The following is a 19,991-nucleotide window of genomic DNA, read 5'->3' as shown; positions in this document are numbered from 1 at the left end:
TTTAAAATGCCGCTAGCGTAAATGATAATGATTACAACTGCTGAGTGTCCACACCAATTGTCACCCTACTGGCCGGTAATGTTCAGCCTCACACCGTACATGTTATCGCACAGTTCAATCTTGTTTTATGAAGTCCTTTGAAATGATGTCAATAAACAGACACATTTTTGTCATATTAATATCACTAGAATATCATCAAAGCAAACAATAATTTAAGTGGATGAGAAAATATGCAATAAAAGATAACATCAATTTTAGTTTGCATAAATGATTGTGTGGAATCCAAAACTTCTATTCAAATCAGTAAGAAGATCATCAATCTTAATATTCCGACTTTAACATGACCAACAGGGCCATAATGTAATAGCACATGCGTATGAGCATTATATAGACACTGAAAAAAAATAGAAATGAACAAATGTTAAAAATTCAGGAGTTTCTATTATCTAAATGTTGAAAATTTCTTTCTTTTTTTTGGCTATGATTTTAGAACTGTTATTAAATGTATTGTATATTACAGATATGTACAAAGGAAACTAACCTTTTAGTATCATTTCGCTTCGTTTTCAACCGAAAAAATATTTTTTGCCATTTTTCTCACTGCCTCTTGGACTTTTCCGACTAGTTTATATTTATCAATCATGGACATATGTTGAGGTGTGTATAAATAAATTACACAGGTCAATGTTTTCCCATAAAGTGGACATGACATCAGTGGCCGAAATCAAAGACCTTCATTTATATATTACCTTTTTGTATAGACACCAGGTATTGCAGGATACGAATATATATTAATCTAAGTTTGAAAGATAAGAAATACCTTAGACAATGTAATTATTGAAATATCAAAGGGTACCTTGGATTAATATATCATCATGTTTATTTCCATAGTATCAGATACCCATGCAAGCATAAGAACTTTCTATTTTTACCCTGTTGATATCAATTAAAAGCACCGTGTATCTGAATGGCTCGATATTGTTCCAAGATGCATATATTACTAACCATGTATCATTATCATAATATCCTGCCGATATGCATGATTTTAAAACATTTTGGCATTCGAAAATGTTACTTGATACTCACGGTAAATAGTTCCCGGTCGGTAACGTTAAAGTAGAATTTAAACGTTTGAGGTGTTCCTTCGCCTTGGTTGGCCAATTTCACAGTAACTTCATGGGACGAACCAGCTCCCACGATGTCAGGATGCATAACATAGGTAATGTTAAATCCAAAACTGTTAGCTTCTGGAACTGTTCCATCAATGTATGGTATGTTAGAGACATATACCTCCCCGCGTGTGAGCGGGTCATCAGCCCAATACCTATAATAAGGGATACAAGGGATGTTAGACCCGGAAGGAGTTATCCCAATAACTTTTGCTGCTGACGCTATCATTCCGTCACCGCCTGGTCCAGCATAGCGCTTTGTTGATGATTCCCATGAAAAAGATCCAGAGGAAAGTGAAGGGATAGCCCAAATCAAGTTAACACTACCCCTTGCACTTATATCTACGGTCGAAGATGATTGACTTGTTGTTACATTTAACCTTCCGATCTGCAATAAATAATGCAAAAAATTATCTTTATTTATATATGATACTTTTAAGATTATTGCAAATTATGACATATTTTGTGTTGTAAAATATTCAAAAACAAAAACCAAAAAACATAAACAAAAAAAAACCATAGCAGCTATTTCTCCCCTACCTAGATATTTACAGTTCATGTCGATCTGCAGCTAAAAGACTGAGAAATAAACATTTTCCCGACCTTCCTAAATGCTTTGCCCATACTCTCTTTGCTTGCAACGATTCAATGTAAACTTGGTGTTGGCCTAGAATTTTGTTTAGATATCTTCTTTACACATTAAAAGACTCAGTCTATCAGAAAACATTGGGGAATTTAGGAAATCAAGGATATGCCCTTCACGCGCTCTAAAAATGATGTTATTAAAGTTAATCCAAAATAGTCTGAGGGCATCATGTTTCCAAGTTTGGTGCATCGTTGGCCTTGCGATGACGTTGCATTATTTAATCAAAATCCGGTCGATGTAATTTTTCAAGTCATTCGTATTCGCAACTTTAGACTTCCTTTCAAGTGATCAAACGAATACAATTATATACTTACTGGTATATATTCGGTTGCAATGAAATATATCGTAATCTTCTTGAATACCATGAAATTGACTTCCAGCACTATATTAAGAGGGAACATTTCACCTCGGGTCATTGCAGAGGTCATAACTAACATAATTTCCATTTCCACGGTATCTGCAGATGATGAAGCGTCGTCATCCAATGCTCCTACGGGGAAATGATATACAATTGCAGTTATAATGTAGTAAAAGTTTATACCAATATCAGCAACATTTTTAAAAAGCACAATTTCACGACTTGCAACTTGCAATCCCTCTCAATCACAGCCGCACATTTGAATCATAATTGTATTCATATGGACCCAGACCAGAAATGTCGATTATAAACGACTACGTACAAGTGTTGGCCCGATAGCTGATTTGATGTAGTTTGAAATTTGCGATGTTTATGGTAAACATGACCGCGCATTTCTTATTGAATGGACGCCATGACTACAATGTCAACATTTTGTCACCAAGTCAAATTCAAGGAGAAGATGACAAACGAGCCGATCTGTGTTATCGCAACTTTTTTATTGGACAAGACGCTTTACCCTCATTGCTCAGGACAGATCTCGCGTATGTTGTTCAGTAAAGTAGTCATTGATTATTACAAGTATATTTCGCCTCAAAATGACCCTGTTCCCGCGGCGATAAACTCAGCAAAAAGGAATACGTCATATCAAAATCAAAAACATACGAAGATAACATTTTTTTAGAATGTTTTTGTTTGTGCTGTTTAACAGATTTGGCTATTGAAGTACTGCATCTAGTGTGTATAAGATGAAGCATGGCGTATGCGGACGATCAGGGACGAAGCACGACAGATACGTCATCCTTAACCGACAAAAATCGGCATCTTTAAGTAAGATAATTATAGTTTTAAATGTTTTACTAATTTATGTATTGCCCACACGTACTTAAATTTATATTTACAAACAACTACTCAAAAAACATCCTGATATTTGTTCAAACTCAGCACGGGAAATGTGAACTTTTTATTGGTCGAAATAATTGACATTACGATAAAGGTTATCTTAATTGTAAGAAAACATTCTAAATTGACATAACATGGCAGTAATTCCAATAACTAGTGTACCGTTTATTCCAAAACATTAACAGAGCAAATCATTGTGCAGTTCTTAACATACCTGTATTTGGTACGTATCCGAAATCTCTCGTACGGGTGTGTGGACCGGGCGCTACAAAACAGGGTATCATCGTCACTTCTGCCTTTGCTAGTTGCTATGATATCTGTGAAGTGTTCTCCTACAGAGCTAACACGTACTACAGCAATCTTGAGGAGTGATTGAATACTACTGAATTCTAGTTTGTACGAGGATAGGGGATTTCCAAAAAGGGCCTGTACATGGAATGCTTTTACAGTACCTATTGGAACTTCCACCGAGTCTGGGATATCCGTTGATATGTTGGACTTCGTGGTCACGTTCTGCAATGCATAAGGGTTATAGTTAAATATTGCAAATGTAATATTGATTATTATTCAAAATAATGGAAAAAACGTGTGAATGAGAGGCCCGTGGGTGTTAATGATCATCCGAGTGTTGAAATATTTCAGTTAATTTTACTATTTTGGCCCCGCCATCAGCCGAGGATGTCAGTCAGATCCAACATGTGCATGCCATAGTCAAAACTTTGATTTCCCATTATAAACTAAAGTAAAGTTTATCCCTTCGCTAGGGGCAAACGTGATACCCCAGGGTCATCAAATCACAATTTTGGCACAATACCTGAAGTGTTTTTGATCTATGAAGAGTATTTGATTCTTCCATATCCGGGAGATGAGACGAATTATGAAATTTTAGTAAAGACCCTTTTTGGCCCCACCCCTCAGGCAAGGAAACACCTCAAGACTCTTCCATCTTTGAAGAGTTTTTGATTCTATTTGTGTCTTGTAGATTTTTTTTCTTTTTACTTTCAGTGAGTTTGACTCATTTTCGCCACTCTCATAAGCCCCTTTAGTCAAGGCCAAAATGTGCTTACCATCAAATTGTCATTCCATGCTGATAAATGTTAAAAATAATTCCAATTGAAATAAAACAAATGATTTTCAAAAATCTGATTTCCGTATATAAACTTTACTAAAAGCATACCCCCTCCTCAGAGGCAAACGTGAGATACCAGGGTCATACAATTAATAATTCTAGTATAGCATCTTTTTACCTTTCCATCTATGATGAATATTTTATTCATTCTTATTCGGGTTATGAGAGGTTTTGCCGTGGTTCAATGTATTTGTTTTACAATCATTATTGCAAATTTTCTCTACAACATGGTTTTTCTCATTATAATCATTAATATTTATATCAACATTGTCAATTTTTAAAAAAAATTTGTGTGTGTTTAACAACCCATCGAAAGCTGGCATCATTTAGGGCCAATCTATATACTTTATTTTACTTGATTTGATTTTCGTATTGAATACTTAGATCATATGAGGGCCAGGTACGGAGCCTTAGAGAGGACAACTTCCTCTCTATGATCTTTCCGATTTAGAATTGATTTTTTTTCAGTTTCGGTTGTACTTTCAAAAGTTTGTGGCTCGTAGGTTCTGTCTCCTTGTCGAGACATATCAGAGTCTTTTAAAATGGTATTTTCTTCTCCTGCTGAGCGTTCAGCATTTTGGGAGTGGGACGACTGCTTTGCTCATTGTTAGTATAATGTGACCGGGCGGGGTGTGCTGCTGGGTGTCTTTGGCAATATGCTTCAGTGATGTAGCACTATAAATCGGCGAAAGTTCCGGACTATCTCAAGGACACCCGAAACGAACACACTGCAGCCTCCCAAAACACACATACGTAGTCACCAAACGCATGCATATTGATCGCACGGGATACTATCCTTAAATGGACTTAGCTGTTGATAGGACGTTAAACAAATCAAACTAAACCTTATAGAACCAAATGATTGCCGTTTTATGTGGTTTTCATCGATATGGCCGAAGGTCAAACTCTTACTTTCCGCTTTGACGCCTTCAATGATCATCGATATGCCTGTATTTTTTGTGACCCCGAGCTCTCACTTTTAGAACGTGATTTCACCTAGCGTTTGCTTTGATTTACTCCTCAAATACACCCTTTCTTACTCATAGCGTTCTTAAGAAAATATATGAATGTCTTTTCTTTAAAGGTTATTCGATGCACACTAAATACTTATATGGCATAATGCAATTTTGCGATAATATTGCCTTGATATGAAATAAATTCCACTTACGAGTATTGTTCTCAACACAAGCATTGAATAAATGTCTACAATCGTTCCATTTTGTGACATGAACGTTGCTCTTACTGCCGCTTTCGAGTTGTCAGGGACGTTGGCTATATTTGCCAGGAGGCATTCTACCCTTAGCTTGATTTGGCAGTAAATACACTGGTCGTCAGTCTCCAAACCAGGAGTAGCGGTTGGCTCGGCAGTAACACTTTCACGAGTATCTCTGCATTCCATGTCCCCGAAATGATACACAGCTCGACTGGAAACACGGACAAGCTGGAACGAAAGCGACGCTTGTGGATTATTGTTGCATTTATAATTAAACAGACCGAAAATCGTTATGTTTTTAAATACATTTATTATTTAAGAATTTCCCCGTTAGTTCTGTTTGTTTTCTCGACCGGATTTTAATGTTAGGAATCCAACGGCATTATCGGGATGTTTTCCGTCGGTCCTCGTGTTCTCGCGTGGTCACGTGACCGACGGGAAGGACTACATTAACACTTGGTCGGTAAATATGGCTAGATTACCCAACTAACGTATTTTGCCATACAAACAAACGTGATATCTTTCTTCATCGTACTTAGAAACCGAGGGAAAATGCTGTACATTCTTCTATTTATTCACGTACAGTGACATAACGGCGTTATAAACTTTTGACGATGTTTGTAATTTCCGTAAGAATGTACAGCACTTTTCGTTGTTCTCGTACAAATACCTTTACCCTCTTATCCGTTTCATAAGTATTGATTTTGGGCAGTCGGGTGCTCTAGGACTATTTATAGAACAAGTGTAAATGTTCATGCTTCAATATTGGAACTCTTCAGTGTTTTAAATATCGCAATCAGCATAGAAACTAACAAACGCTTATAGACAAATGCAATGGATCGTAATTAATTTAATCAATTGTTTATAGATGATTTCCAAGACTCATTTATATAGATACTTGTTCTATTCTAAACTTTTTATTTTTATTTATTTATTTATCTATTTTTTAGATTAAGGCTGGAAATAAAGGAGTGGGGGATTGAGGTATCTCCCTTCAACCTATATCGTATTTGTTTATATTTCTCAGTAGTACCTACATCTATACTTGATTGTAACCAAAAGACATTCGTCTAGATTCATCGAGATATATAGATTTAAATTTCAAAATTGATTCAATTTTTATGTAATTGTCTTGTTGATAATTCAATCTCCGGTAAAAATAGAAGACTTGACCTATCAGCCCAAGATTTGCAGCCACCCACTTCCTATTTTGAAAACGTAAATTTGAAAAATGTTTACAATTAAATAGGGATCACAGAACAAAATCAAAAATAGATTGTTGGTTTTCCGCGTTCAGGCATAAGGTTTAACAGGAAGGTAAATGCATCGGAGACAAATGATTGAATATTCAGGTGAGACAAGTTTTAAAAGTTTTATGTGTAGGCTGGGCAATACATTTAGCTGTAAAATATATATAAAAAAAAAGATGATTTCGTTTGTAGCCTGATTTTGTCATGGGGTGTTAAATAAGTGTTGTTTTATTGTAAATTTAGGTGAAAGTTTGGTGCCGAATTCAATTCATGACGGTGACCCCCATTAAAAAAGCTCAAACTGGTTGACTTTTTAAAAATTCTATTAACAGGTTTGCGAGATGACATTCCTCAACATTAGGACTACTGGACCAGTTGTGAAAACCCCATTTAAGCAAGACAGTGATAAACGTTACCATTATCGTCTACGGGTAATAATTTGGTTCCGTGGAACCAAACTAATGATGAACATTTATACTTGTACGAATACTTTGCATTTTCTAGAGCATGTACTTTCTTCTTCAGACCCCTTCAACAAATCTTTAGTCATAATTTTTCTTTTCACATTGTCTGGTTTGCCATTCCATAAGAAGCTATATAAAACAATGTTATGGAAAATAATGCTTTGGTTATGAAGCGAAACATACAGGTCATTGAACTGAGAATAATATTGATTTGATTGTGTGTATTTTACCAATAGGAGTTAATCTTCTTCTACTCCAAGACTTGACTTGAGATTTGAGATTAATTAATTTAGTTATTTTATATAAATTAACACTAATCGTCATCCCCAAAAGTGTAACTTTATCCTATCCCCATTGTAAACCTAATTCTGATTTTAAAATGTGACATTGCTGTATTTCTCACTGCTTATCCATATTACCTGAGATTTAATTGTATTGATTTTAAACCCAGATATTTGGGCATATAAATTCAGTTTAATATAAAATCGATTCATGCAAAGATTTTTTTCTGTGCCAACAAGTATTAATGCGGTTTCATCTGAATACTGAGAATAGGAAAGTCATTGACATTTACGACTGTTACGTTAGTGTATGTTGTGATTTTTCCTTCACCTGATTGCTAATATCTCAGTACATGGAATAGATATATATGGTGCTACTGGGTCCCCTTGACGGTAGACTAGCTTTACCGTGAAGAAAGCAGAGAGTCTCCCATCCTGAATTATTGCAGAATTAATCTTGAATTAATAATGTTGTTTTATTAATTTCCTTTAACTATCCCAAAAGTCGAAAAAGGGAGAGTTTTGTCAATAAATTTCCAAGAAACTGAATCAAAGCCTTTTTCGTAATCAATCATTAGAAAACATTCCAGTTATAAATAAAAAAAAACACAATTCAGCATAGTTCATAAAATCATTAATTAGCCTAGTGTTTTTCAACTGCATGTATATAACGACCCCCTAAAAATCCTGTTTGATCATTTTCTATAAGTTTGTAAGACTGTCTTAACTCTCCCGCTATAATGTCAAATATTATTTTATAAACAATATTTTAAAGAGATATTGGTTACTTTGAATGAAATATCTTGGTCTGTCCTCATTTTGTATGCATGTATTAATGCTCTCTGTGTGATAGATAGTTCGTTTCTGTAATAACCAAAATTTAAATATCAAACAACAAAAGTACCTATTTGATTTCAAAAGCATTAAAATATACTGCAATTCATCTAATTTTTTTTAATAAACGAAAAAGTCTTGATCTGTATAAAAAGAGTATTTCTTTTTTATCCACAAGACTTGAACTGCTACATGTATATTGTTTTTTTCGGACAGTGAGGATCAATATTCATTGGTACTAGTAACTCGAATATATCGGACATTAAGGAAAAAGCGCCCATCAGGTCCATTTTCCAATTTATTTACGTATGCGTATACCTTTGAGAATCCAGGTGTTTCACACACATGTGGTTAATAGGAGACAGCCCTTGCAATCTTATATGTGAATATGTTAAAATATATAATTAACAGTGTTTTAATACACACAACACCTTGTTCACCACTGAATTGTCTCTGTAAATTGCTTTGAGTTTTGTATGTATCCATCAATTGTTCTATAAACAAAGCTGCTGGGTTTCATCTTTCTGTTATTATCACGTAACACCTGGTCTGTATATGTGGTTGCTAGAGACGATGATATTTGCATAAAAAAATGCTGTCAACTATCACTATAATATCAATGTCTGTATACTTTAATTGTTAATACACCCGTATTCCCAGTGCACTTGAATGTAGTGTATTTTTCCTCAGACAGGCTACAGACATTTGTGTGGCATTTCATTCTAGTCATTTTTTTCCAAAACATTGATGAATTGATGAATTTGAAGTTTTCAGTTTTTCTGTGACACGTACGGTTTCTGTTGTACGCCATTTTGAATTTCCCCCTATATATTTCAATATAGAAAAGTGTGTTACATTTTAAACTTCTTCTCAAGTTCCACCTGTAGGATTCAGCTCAATCCTAGCTGAAATAATCCTTGGATAGTCCTGGCCAAGTGGTGTTATTTTTTAAGTTGGTTTGAAATCCAAGATGGCCGCCATGACGTCATGTATTAAAAAGCTTAAAATGCCCATAATTAAAAAAGTATTCATTTTACAGGGGTCAGGTAATTATGTTATTTGTAGTTAAAGCCTGGCTCTAGCTTTTACTCACAAAAAGTTTTAGGGTCAGAGGTCAAATAAAAGCGTTCGCTATGGGGTCAAATAAGTCTATTTTTAGAAAATCTTCATTTTTTCAATCTTTTTCCAAAAAAAAATTCTTAGTATGATGTAGAATGTCATTCTGATGAATTTGACGTTTTTAGTTTTTCTGTGACACATACAGTTTCCAGTATACGCTATTTTGAATTTCCACTATATATTCTATATTAAAAATAGTTTTACATTTTAAACTTCTTCTCAAGTTCCACCAGTGGCATTCAGCTCAATCTTAGTTGAAATAATCCTTGGATTGTCCTGGCCAAGTTATGTTATTTTTTAAGTTGATTTGAAATCATATTGACTATGAATGCCAACTGAAAGCCGTTCAATGCTTAAATACACCCGTATTCACAGTGCACTTGAATGTAGTGTATTTTTCGTCAGACAGGCTACAGACATTTGTGTGGCATTTCATCAGTATTTTATGTTCTACAATCAAAACCCATAAGGGCAGAGGCGCTTACTCTACACATACCACTGCCATATCAAACATTTTTGAAAATCACATTTTCTATGCAAGCGCCTGTAATAGTGGTGAACATATTCAAACAAACTGAGTGTTCCAATAATGTTTACCTGTAAAAGTTGTGGCTATAACAATAAGGTAACACAATACCAAAGGTTAGTTAGAATAAACAAGGAGCCAGTTTGGATAACCACCCTTTACATGTTTCCTAACTGCTCTCATTTGTCATAGTTCGTTATATTGACCACAGGCGCTTGCATAGAAAATGAATACTAAACAAGAAATATCTTTAAACAAGAAATATCTTTAAACAAGAAATATCTTTAAACAAGAAATATCTTTAAACAAGAAATATCTTTAAAAAAAACGGCATAGTTTTAATGCTGGTGGTTATAATGTAAAACTACTGGTGAAATAAATTAACGAACTACGATGTAATTAATAAATGCGCAGTTTCAGCACGGATAACAAAATTATATCAGTTTGAATCATTTTTGGTGATAATAAGACTGCAAATGTGTCATTTGAATAGATGCATCCACTTATTCAGCTTGCATTCAATTTAAAAGGGACATCACGGTAAAAACATTGCAATTTTCACTGAATGTACGCGTTTTGTTCCTTTCCAGTTATGTTTCTGTTTAGTTTAAACATATTTTATTGTATCAAATATATACAATAGGATTGGGCACAAGTTTTCCAACTTATATCAAGCCCTTTCCATACAATATTATATAACACATACAAAATATACAAGATGACATTAACAATAAAATAATTATTTAGTGTGGAAGTGTGGATAAGGGAAGGGTAGGGATGGGGTGTAAGAAGGTGCAAGTATGTGAAAAGAATGTGACAATCTCCTTCATTTTAATTCTTTTTATGAAATAATTTAGACATTTCCACTAGTAATTGAAACATAAGACTGCGTGAATGATTTTTCTCGACCCAGATGGCACAAGTACACAATTCACTACTCGTAACTTTCGGCTTATCAATGTTCATCATATCCCCTGCCACGGTTTTCTTTCGCTTTGGTCTTTCCTTTCCTTCTGATATTTCCGTTTCCCAAGTGCCATATGAGTCGAGAAAGATAAAAGACGCAGACTTTGATAGAGTTAAAGGGGTTAAACAATTTACATATATATATATGATTTTTTTCTTTTTCCTTTTTTCAAAAACACAATATATCAAATATATTAAGTACTGAAGAGAGATATGTTGAAAAAAAAATGGGGAGACTTGCACGAATGGAGTGATAGAGAGAGGTAGGTGGTAGAGAAAGTACAAATGTAAAATCAAAATCTATTTGTATCGTGAATATATTTCTGAGTGTGCAGAAATATTTTTTCGTTGTCTGCTTTGGATAATTTATGACTGCCATGTAGAATAAGCTTTAGGTCCAGTGGGATGAAATCATTTAACTCACGGTACCACTTTATTCTCTGATCTATGTACTTGTTGCAAATAAAAAAGAAGTGAAATGCATTTTCAATAGAATGTCCACAATGACAAATTTGAAAATCAATTAAGTTAGCATGAAATAAGTCGTCATTTAGAGTACTTGAATTAGTTCTTAATCTAGCATGCAAAATATTAGATTTCCTGTCACCAAACAAATAATAAGAGGGGATATTTATGTCATTAAGCTTACGAAGAGAGTTTTTAAAAGCTGGGGCTGACCTACTCTGTCTTATGCCAGGGTCTAAATTATTCCAAAGTCGAATAGTAGACGGGAAAAAAGAACTATTAGAAAGTTGAAGTCTGAAATTAGGTAAGGAGTAATGGTTTGCATTACGGAGGTTATATTCTACATTTTGTGACACTAAAGGAGGTAGTAAAGCTGAAAGATAATTCGGCGTGAGGTTAGCTTGAATTTTGAAAAATGTTGTTTCTGTGCTGTTCCAATGTTCACAGTCAATCCCTATGTCCAGCTTGACCACTCGATTTAGTTGGGAATCCCCCTCTAAATTTAGCGCGGAAATTATTTTTAGATCATTACGTGACTGTTTTGAAATCGTGGCAACACAAACACACGATAGTTTACAAGGCGATATCTATATTCCATCTGGGTTAGTTGGATAACGATATTATACACAGTGGTTTGAATGTTAAATAACACGTTCTGTAAATATTATTTATGTGTAAATAAGTGTAAACACTGTTCATATAGTATAGTGACAGTAGCGATGTACTGGTACAGACTGTATTTGTGTAAATATTACCGAGATTATCATGACCTACTATCAAACAATCAATCTTATTATTCTCTTCATTGCGGAAGCTGTTATAGTTTTCAACCGCACTCGATTCACATTGGAAGCCATTTTTGTTTCCGTATATGTCACAACATTTGCATATTCAGAGTGATAACCTTTTAATAATTGATGTTTTTATGTACATTTATATACATCATCAAATTCGAATGGTCATTGTTCAGAAGGTTATTTTTTTAAACATATACCCAATAATATGATAAAAAATACAAAATAGATATTGGTTTACCGTGAGGTCCCTTTAACTTTGTTTCGTTTTTAACTGTATATCTGCATTTTGCATTGACCGCTACATTGACCAATCACATACTTCATCTTGACCAGAACGCCACCTGTCGCGTCATATCCGGGGCCAAAAGAAAATTAGACGGCTATGCCGAAAAAGAAAAACGGCATAGTTTTAATGCTGGTGGTTATAATGTAAAACTGCTGGTGAAATCAATTAACGAACTAATTAATAAATGCGTTCTAGCCCGGATAACAAAATTATATCAGTTTGAATCATTTTGGGTGATAGTAAGACTGCATTTGAATCAGGAATATAATTTCATTAATATGTCATTTGAATAGATACATCCACTTATTCAGTTTGCATTCAATCTTAAGTTTGTTTCGTCTTTAACTGCATATCTGCATTTTGCATTTACCGATATATTGACCAATCACATACTTCATCTTGACCAGTGATGCCACCTTCCGCGTCATATTCGTGGCCAAAAGAAAATTATACGGCTATGCCGAAAAAATGATATCAGTGGTATGTGTACTGTGTAATAGGGAAGGCCGAAAACTCCGTCACGAGCGAAACGGCACCCCATCTCACTTCAATCGACTAAAAACACTTTTTTTTTCAAATTGACACGGTGCACACTATATGCCACCGTCATTAGGAAACATACATCTTTAACCGTGTCACTCAATACGAATTGTTACATCCAAAACACAATAATCCGTGAAAACATCGCCGAATTCCTCGCTCAGAACGCCATTTTTCAAACTGCTCCCTCAGCCTGTCCAGATTCTTTATTTACATACGGGGCTGAAAGGTCATACGTTTATATAATCGTCTGTGGTCTGGTGCACTTTTGGGGGGTCATCACCGCATGCATTTTGTCCGGAAAACGCTTCGGCTAGTTGAGTTTGGTCTAATTTACGATTATTTGAAGAGTTTCGTCGAATGAACGATGATTTATAATTATAAACTATTTATTATTTTGAACGTGAGAGTATCATGCAAACTAAGTCAAGAATGCCTATTCTGCAATCATATTGACGTAGTAGGCCTTGACATTTAGGGGGGGGGGGGGGGGGGGGGGGGGGGGTCCGTGGATACTCCCCCCCTGGAAAAAAATGTTAGCCTGAACATGCATACCATGACTCAGTAAGAGATATTTTTAATGATTTTACACAATTATTTCGCTGATTGATGTGGGAATTCGTTTTTTAAGATACCCTTACTTTGACAATTTTATCCCCCCCCCCCCCCCCCCCCCCCCCCCCCCCCCCATTCAATCCGCCAGTGACAATGTCAAAGAGTTTAACGCATTGTAAAGTATTCTTCTTAGCTGGCTGAAGGGCTAACAGAATAGAGAAACTGAATTGAAATGAGAAAGAAAAAAGAGAATACTTCAGGGGTAGTAGTAGTTATTTTGTGTCAACGCCAGAATTTTATAGTATTTAGGACTAACGCAAGAACACACAGAACAACCTCTTATTCATACCGGTATTGTGTGTGGTCTATATATTTTTAACTAGTCATGTAGTGGGCTTTTTTTTAAATTGAAAATAGGCATAACCCTAAATAGATGGCAAGTTCAATTTAAAAACAAAATGTCAAACAACTATCAGCTATTACCCAATCCAAATTTTAACAACTTTGAAAAATTAAAACTGATACTGCTAGTTCATGGTATACGTATAATGCCCCGGCCCTGTCTTGAACAAGTTATTGAACACCGTTACATGCAATCTTTCGATTTCAAAACGAAGTTCAACAACTACCGAAATGATGCAGTTAAAGAAAAGGAAGGGGCGATCTCATCACTGGTATTGACACATGCTATCTAATTAGTCCGTTATCTTGCAAACGATGTCCTGTAATGAAGAATCTGGACAGGCTGAGGGAGCAGTTTGAAAAATGGTGTTTTGGTAGAGGAATTTGGCGATGTTTTCACGGTTTATTGTGTTTTGGATGTAACAATTCGTATTGAGTGACACGGTACAGTTGTAGGTTAAAGTTGAACGTTTCTAGATGGCGGTACATGTAGTATATAGTATGCGCCGTGTCAGTTTGAATAAATGTGTTTTTTAGTCAATTGAAGTGAGATGGGGTGCCGTTTCGCTCGTGGCGGAGTTGCCAACCTTTACAGAGTACACATACCAGTGTCATATAAAAGAAAATAATGAAAATCTCATTTTCTATGCAAGCGCCTGTGATATTGACTACGGTCTTCATTGTTGTTACTATGGGTTCCATTGTTGTTACTTAGAGTATCTAATCTCTTGTACCATCAGGGAGAAGTAGCAACGTCCCATTTTACGCTAAGGGTGTTAATACTGGTTCTGGAATTTGTAACTCTTGTATGTTCTCTATCCCCATGGTAACGTTACGTATTGAAAGTGGAAATGTACATCTTGTGCGGAAAGTATCATTTGTTGAAAGAATATGTCCATGCCTGGCATTGTTTGAATTTCTTCGAATTTTATAAAATACGATAACAACAAATTTACAAGAGCCTGCAAACATTAATGTTGAAGGTACAACAATGTATATTTTACACCAATGTATTATATCAATACACAAGTGAATCAACAGACGTTATTTTGTTGACTTGATGTTAGGAAACGGATTTTAAAAAAGAAAGAAAGAAAAAAAACTTCGTTTTGTGTAGTTATCGTTTTTGGGGACTACTTCGTTTTTTATAATTATGTACATTTTTCGTGTCCGGCATTTTATTGAGATTTTGACTTCCTCAGTTACCTGTCATTATTTGTGAACATCATTCTGAATTTGTTTTACTAGGAGTGATATATTAATACATTCTATTTTTAATTTCTCTCTTTTCTTTTTTTAATTTATTTATTCATTTATTTATTTTGAAAATTGTAATAACTTGATGTGAAAAGATCAAGATAATAACCAAACCACACGAATTCAATCACTTACCTCTCCGTTTGTTTTCGTTGGGCGATAGACCCCCTCTTCAATCGTTACAGAGTCATTTATAGATATCATGTAAACATCCGACAGTATCACAGACTTATCAGATGGTGTTTTGAGATTTATGAAAGCCTTTGATGTCAGACCAAACGGGATGCATATAGCGAGATCTAAAGTTTTTATTCTTCCTGGATAGATATAGTTGTCGAAGTCCTCAGTACAGAGTTTGTATCGGGTAGAATTCCATTCGCCATCGGTTACACAATTTTCTGAGCTTAGAACTGGAACCCCTGAGAAACAACAAAACATATCGTATACCATTATATTAATTAAATGGCAAACTATCGGCCACAGACATATTATGGATCAATTTATTTTTCAATTTTATTAAGGTTATTGGGGATAACTTTCACATTCAACTGAGTTAAATTAACCCGTGTATCATTGTAGGTATCATCGATGCTTGAAATTATCCACATATACCTATAGATATATAATTACATGTACAATCTTCTATTTAATAACGTACGTATTCAACGTCGATGGGTATAATATATTATACTTAACATACCGTAGCCGTGGGCAAGTGTCCTCTTAGTTTAAAGAACAAAGGAATATATCACATACTTTAAAAAGACAAATGGAAAGTGGGTAAAAGTAAGTCGCTTGTTAACAACAGGTAAAAATACAGGTAAATGTACAGGTTAATGAACAGGTAAATCTATTTGCAATAGAATATAATCAAGCATCGCTCTTCGTACACTTATGTTAAAAGTTTATCGCGGGTTAGGGAATGATTCCCGAGTCAGCGAATTTAATGTTTATTATTATTTATATATCAACCCAACATGACGTGTGGACATGACACCCAGCGTTTCGCGCCTCAATGACAAGTGATAATTAATAAGGTTACGGACAAGAGCCCTGGCTGATGAGAAGTAATCGCAATTTAGTTGTAAAAATGGCAGCATTTTATCTTATTTTCTTAAATAGAAGATAGATAAATGGACATGAAGGATATCCCATCATTTATTTATACATAATCGGTTCTTTTAGAACCGTTCCAAATGAACATTGATAGCTATCACAAACCATTCCGATTAGATCGCCTATCGTGCGCAAATTCGCCTGAACGATAAAATCGCACATTCATTAAATCGCGAAGACATCGTTCGCACATCGCGAAACGTTGTGCGATTTAATAACTGTAAATAATAAAATATCAAAGCTAGATAATTATGTATATATTAACAGTACGGAAAATGCTCTCACTCTTGTTTCATCATTTTACACTCAATGTCATCATCAAGACTCAAATTTACATGTAATACCGTTCGATTTCATTCAAATTAGGTATCAATTTTGGCTAAGCCGACTGGCCTCTTGCATTTGATGAACTTCAAAGAAAATTTAAAAAAAAAAAAAGAAGTTTTAAATGCATCACACAACAAACGTAATGTAAGGTACTCGGTTTTCACCACAACTAAACAACGGAAATATACAGGCGACCAAACGAAGATCGCTGAAGATGATATAATCTAATATTGCTGTAATGATATATCGATAGATCGATTGTATCCCTTATTCTCCAGATAATTTATATCAAAATGGCTTTCGATGAAAGAAAAACGGCAGCGCGGTGGATATATTTGAATCTCCGACTGCCTACAAAAGCTACGTGTGGACTGCGTTTAGTTTTGCTATATTTGCTATAAAAAAATAAGATAAGCAAGTTATGCAAAGCGGTGTTGGTTTATATGGAATAGGACGATATATAAGTTGCATAACTTGTGTCCAATTCCTATTGAATTTTTCAATAAAAATATGTTTAAACTAAGTGATAACAACAGATATTAAGCCAAAGACCATCACGGCATACGAAATCGTCATATTTGAAAAATGACAGTCTTTCTCAACTTCCTGGAAGTTTTGCGCAACGAACTTACATGCCATACGTTCAAAATAATGAATATTAATCTAGTCTTGCAATACAATTTGTTTTTGTTGAGTTTTCTTCTGTATCATGATATGTTGCGATACCAATGAATCGTCAGTAAGTATCGTGATACGTATCCCGAGATCATTGTCGATACTCAGCACTATATTAAAGGAAGTTGAACACGTGTCAAGTTATTCTTTTCAAACGAAACCGCCAGTAAATAACGTTTAAAATTACGTAAACAACATAGTACAATCATAATTCCCTGATGTACAACTCACCTTTTGCTATAAAAGTTATTAGTGTAAATCCAATCAAACTCAAATACATGGCAACTCCGGTTTCAGATGCCATGACGTCTCCTGCGCATCTGTTACTGAATCAAATGAATATTTGCTTAAATACTCAACCAAACAGACAAACTAAACACTAATGTATGGTTGCTAGTTCCGATCGATATGCACATATGCCAGCACCTTATATGGCACAGGTTTTACAATGTAGGTTGTGTATCCTTAAACGCCTTATCAACAGCTATCGTCATGTAATTGCGGTGTGTCCCGTTTGCGAGCGGCTGGACTTTTAGCAGGCATTGGCTTAATTGTGTTTGACTACTTGTTATTGTTTTATTTGGTTTAACTATTTAAAGTTGCAAACCTGAAACCTACAAAAAAAAAAAAAAAAAAAAAAAACTTGATAAGAATATGTTGGTTTGGTTTGTTCAACAGTCATATAAAGTCTCCCCTATGTGCGTGTAATAAGTGCGTGTGTTTGGATGCCCTGCTATTTCTCTTTTGTCTGCATTTCGTCTTGAAACCGATGTTTTCATTATGCTTCATCTCCAGAGCAGACTGCAGAAGACATCCCACAGGACACCTTATCCGGTCACATATTCTAAAATAACAGTCGTCCAACTAAAAAAATGATGAGCGATTGTACATTCCTTTCTTTTCTCAATGTTTTTTCTTTCTTGTTTTGCTTTATTCTATATAAGTGTCTATTGAATATCCGTCATAATATGCCCAGGCGAAAACAAATAATCTGTCGTTAATTAAATGATTAATATTTGTATTTCGTTCGAAAGTTTTTGCCATTTGGTTTGGTTTTATTTGCTTAACGTCCTATAAACAGCTTAGGTCATTGATGGACGGCCTCCCGTGCGTGCGACATGCGTGGTTACGATGGAAAGGTAGGGCGAAACAATCGTAGCTGCTGTCTCTATTGTATGAGCGTAAAAGGGGAATAAATGTGGGATCTGGTTTGGTTTGTTTTGTTTTTGTTTAACGTCCTATTAACAGCCAGTGTCATTTAAGGACGTGCCAGGTTTTGGAGGTGGCGGAAAGCGGGAGTACCCGGAGAAAAACCACCGGCCTATGGTCAGTACCTGGCAACTGCTCCACGTAGGTTTCAAACTCGCAACCCAGAGATGGAGGGCTATTGATAAAGTGTCGGGACATTTTAACCACTCGGCCACCGCGGTACCGTTGGATCTGGTATTTCGCCGTCTCCCTGTCTTGTTACAACTAATACAATATTTTTTTATTGTTATGAATGTATATTATCATGACCTGATTAAGATTTTAACCATTAATTTTGGTCGAGATGTCGAAATATTTTTGCTTCTGTGAATGTCGTTCTCAAGTGTTGATTTGCCTAGTGGTAGTGGCAGTAGTAGTGGTAGTGATAGTAGTAGTAGTAGTAGTAGTAGTGATAGTGGTAGTGGTGGTGGTGGTAGTGGTAGTAGTAGTAGTAGTAGTAGTAGTAGTAGTAGTAGTGGTGGTGGTGGTGGGGTGGTGGTGGTAGTGGTAGTAGTAGTGGTGGTGAGTAGTAGTGGTGAGGAGTGGAGGTAGGAGTGGAGTGAGTAGTAGAGTAGGAGTAGAGTGGGAGTATGGAGGAGTAGGGTGTGGGAGTATAGTAGTAGTAGGAGGAGGAGTAGTGGTGGTGGTGGTGGTGGGGGGGGTAGTATCGTGGGGTGGTAGAGTAGTATAGTAGTGGTGGTGGTGGTAGGTAGTAGTAGTGTAGTGGTGGTAGTAGTAGTAAGTAGTAGTAGGAGTAGGTATTAGTGGTGGTGCGTGTGGTGGTAGTGTAGTAGTAGAGTAGTAGTAGTAGTAGTAGTAGTGGGGGGGTGGGGTCGGTGTGGGAGGAGTGGTGCGGGTAGGGGGGTCGGGGGTAGGGTTGGGGGTGAGGATGCGAGAGGTGGGGTTGGGTCTACGGTAGGTGGGAGGAGGTGGGAGGTGGTGCCTGGTGATGGTAGGAGTGAGGTAGTGGTAGTAGTGTAGTAGTAGTGTAGTAGTGGTGGTGGTGGTGTTGGTAGTAGTAGTAGTAGTAGTAGTAGTAGTAGTGGTGGTGGGGGTCGGGTGGTGGGGTGGGGGTAGTAGAGTAGGAGTCAGTAGTAGTGGGAGTAGGTGGTGGTTGGTAGTAGGTATTTAGTTAGTGTAGTGGTGAGTGGTGGTGTGGTGGTGGGGTGGTGGTGGGTGGTAGTAGAGTAGTGGTGGTCGGTGGTGGGTGGTGGTGTGGTAGTAGTTAGTAGTGGTGTGGTGGTCGGTGGTGGTAGTAGTAGTCTAGTAGTAGTTGTGTCCGTGGGTAGTAGTGGTTGGGGGTAGTAGTGGTGGTCCGGGTGGTAGTAGTCCGGTGGGGAGTGAGTGGTGGTCGGTGGTCGGTAGTTAGTAGTGGGTGGTAGTGGGTGGTTGGTGGTAAGTAGTAGTGGTAGCTGTGTAGGTTGGGGGTAGTGTCTGTGGTCCGGGTGGCTGTTTAGTGTTTAGTTCT

The sequence above is a fragment of the Pecten maximus genome, chromosome 19 (genome assembly GCF_902652985.1).
Source record: "Pecten maximus chromosome 19, xPecMax1.1, whole genome shotgun sequence".
Lineage (NCBI taxonomy): Eukaryota > Metazoa > Mollusca > Bivalvia > Pectinida > Pectinidae > Pecten > Pecten maximus.
Note: the sequence above shows the minus strand (reverse complement) of the source record.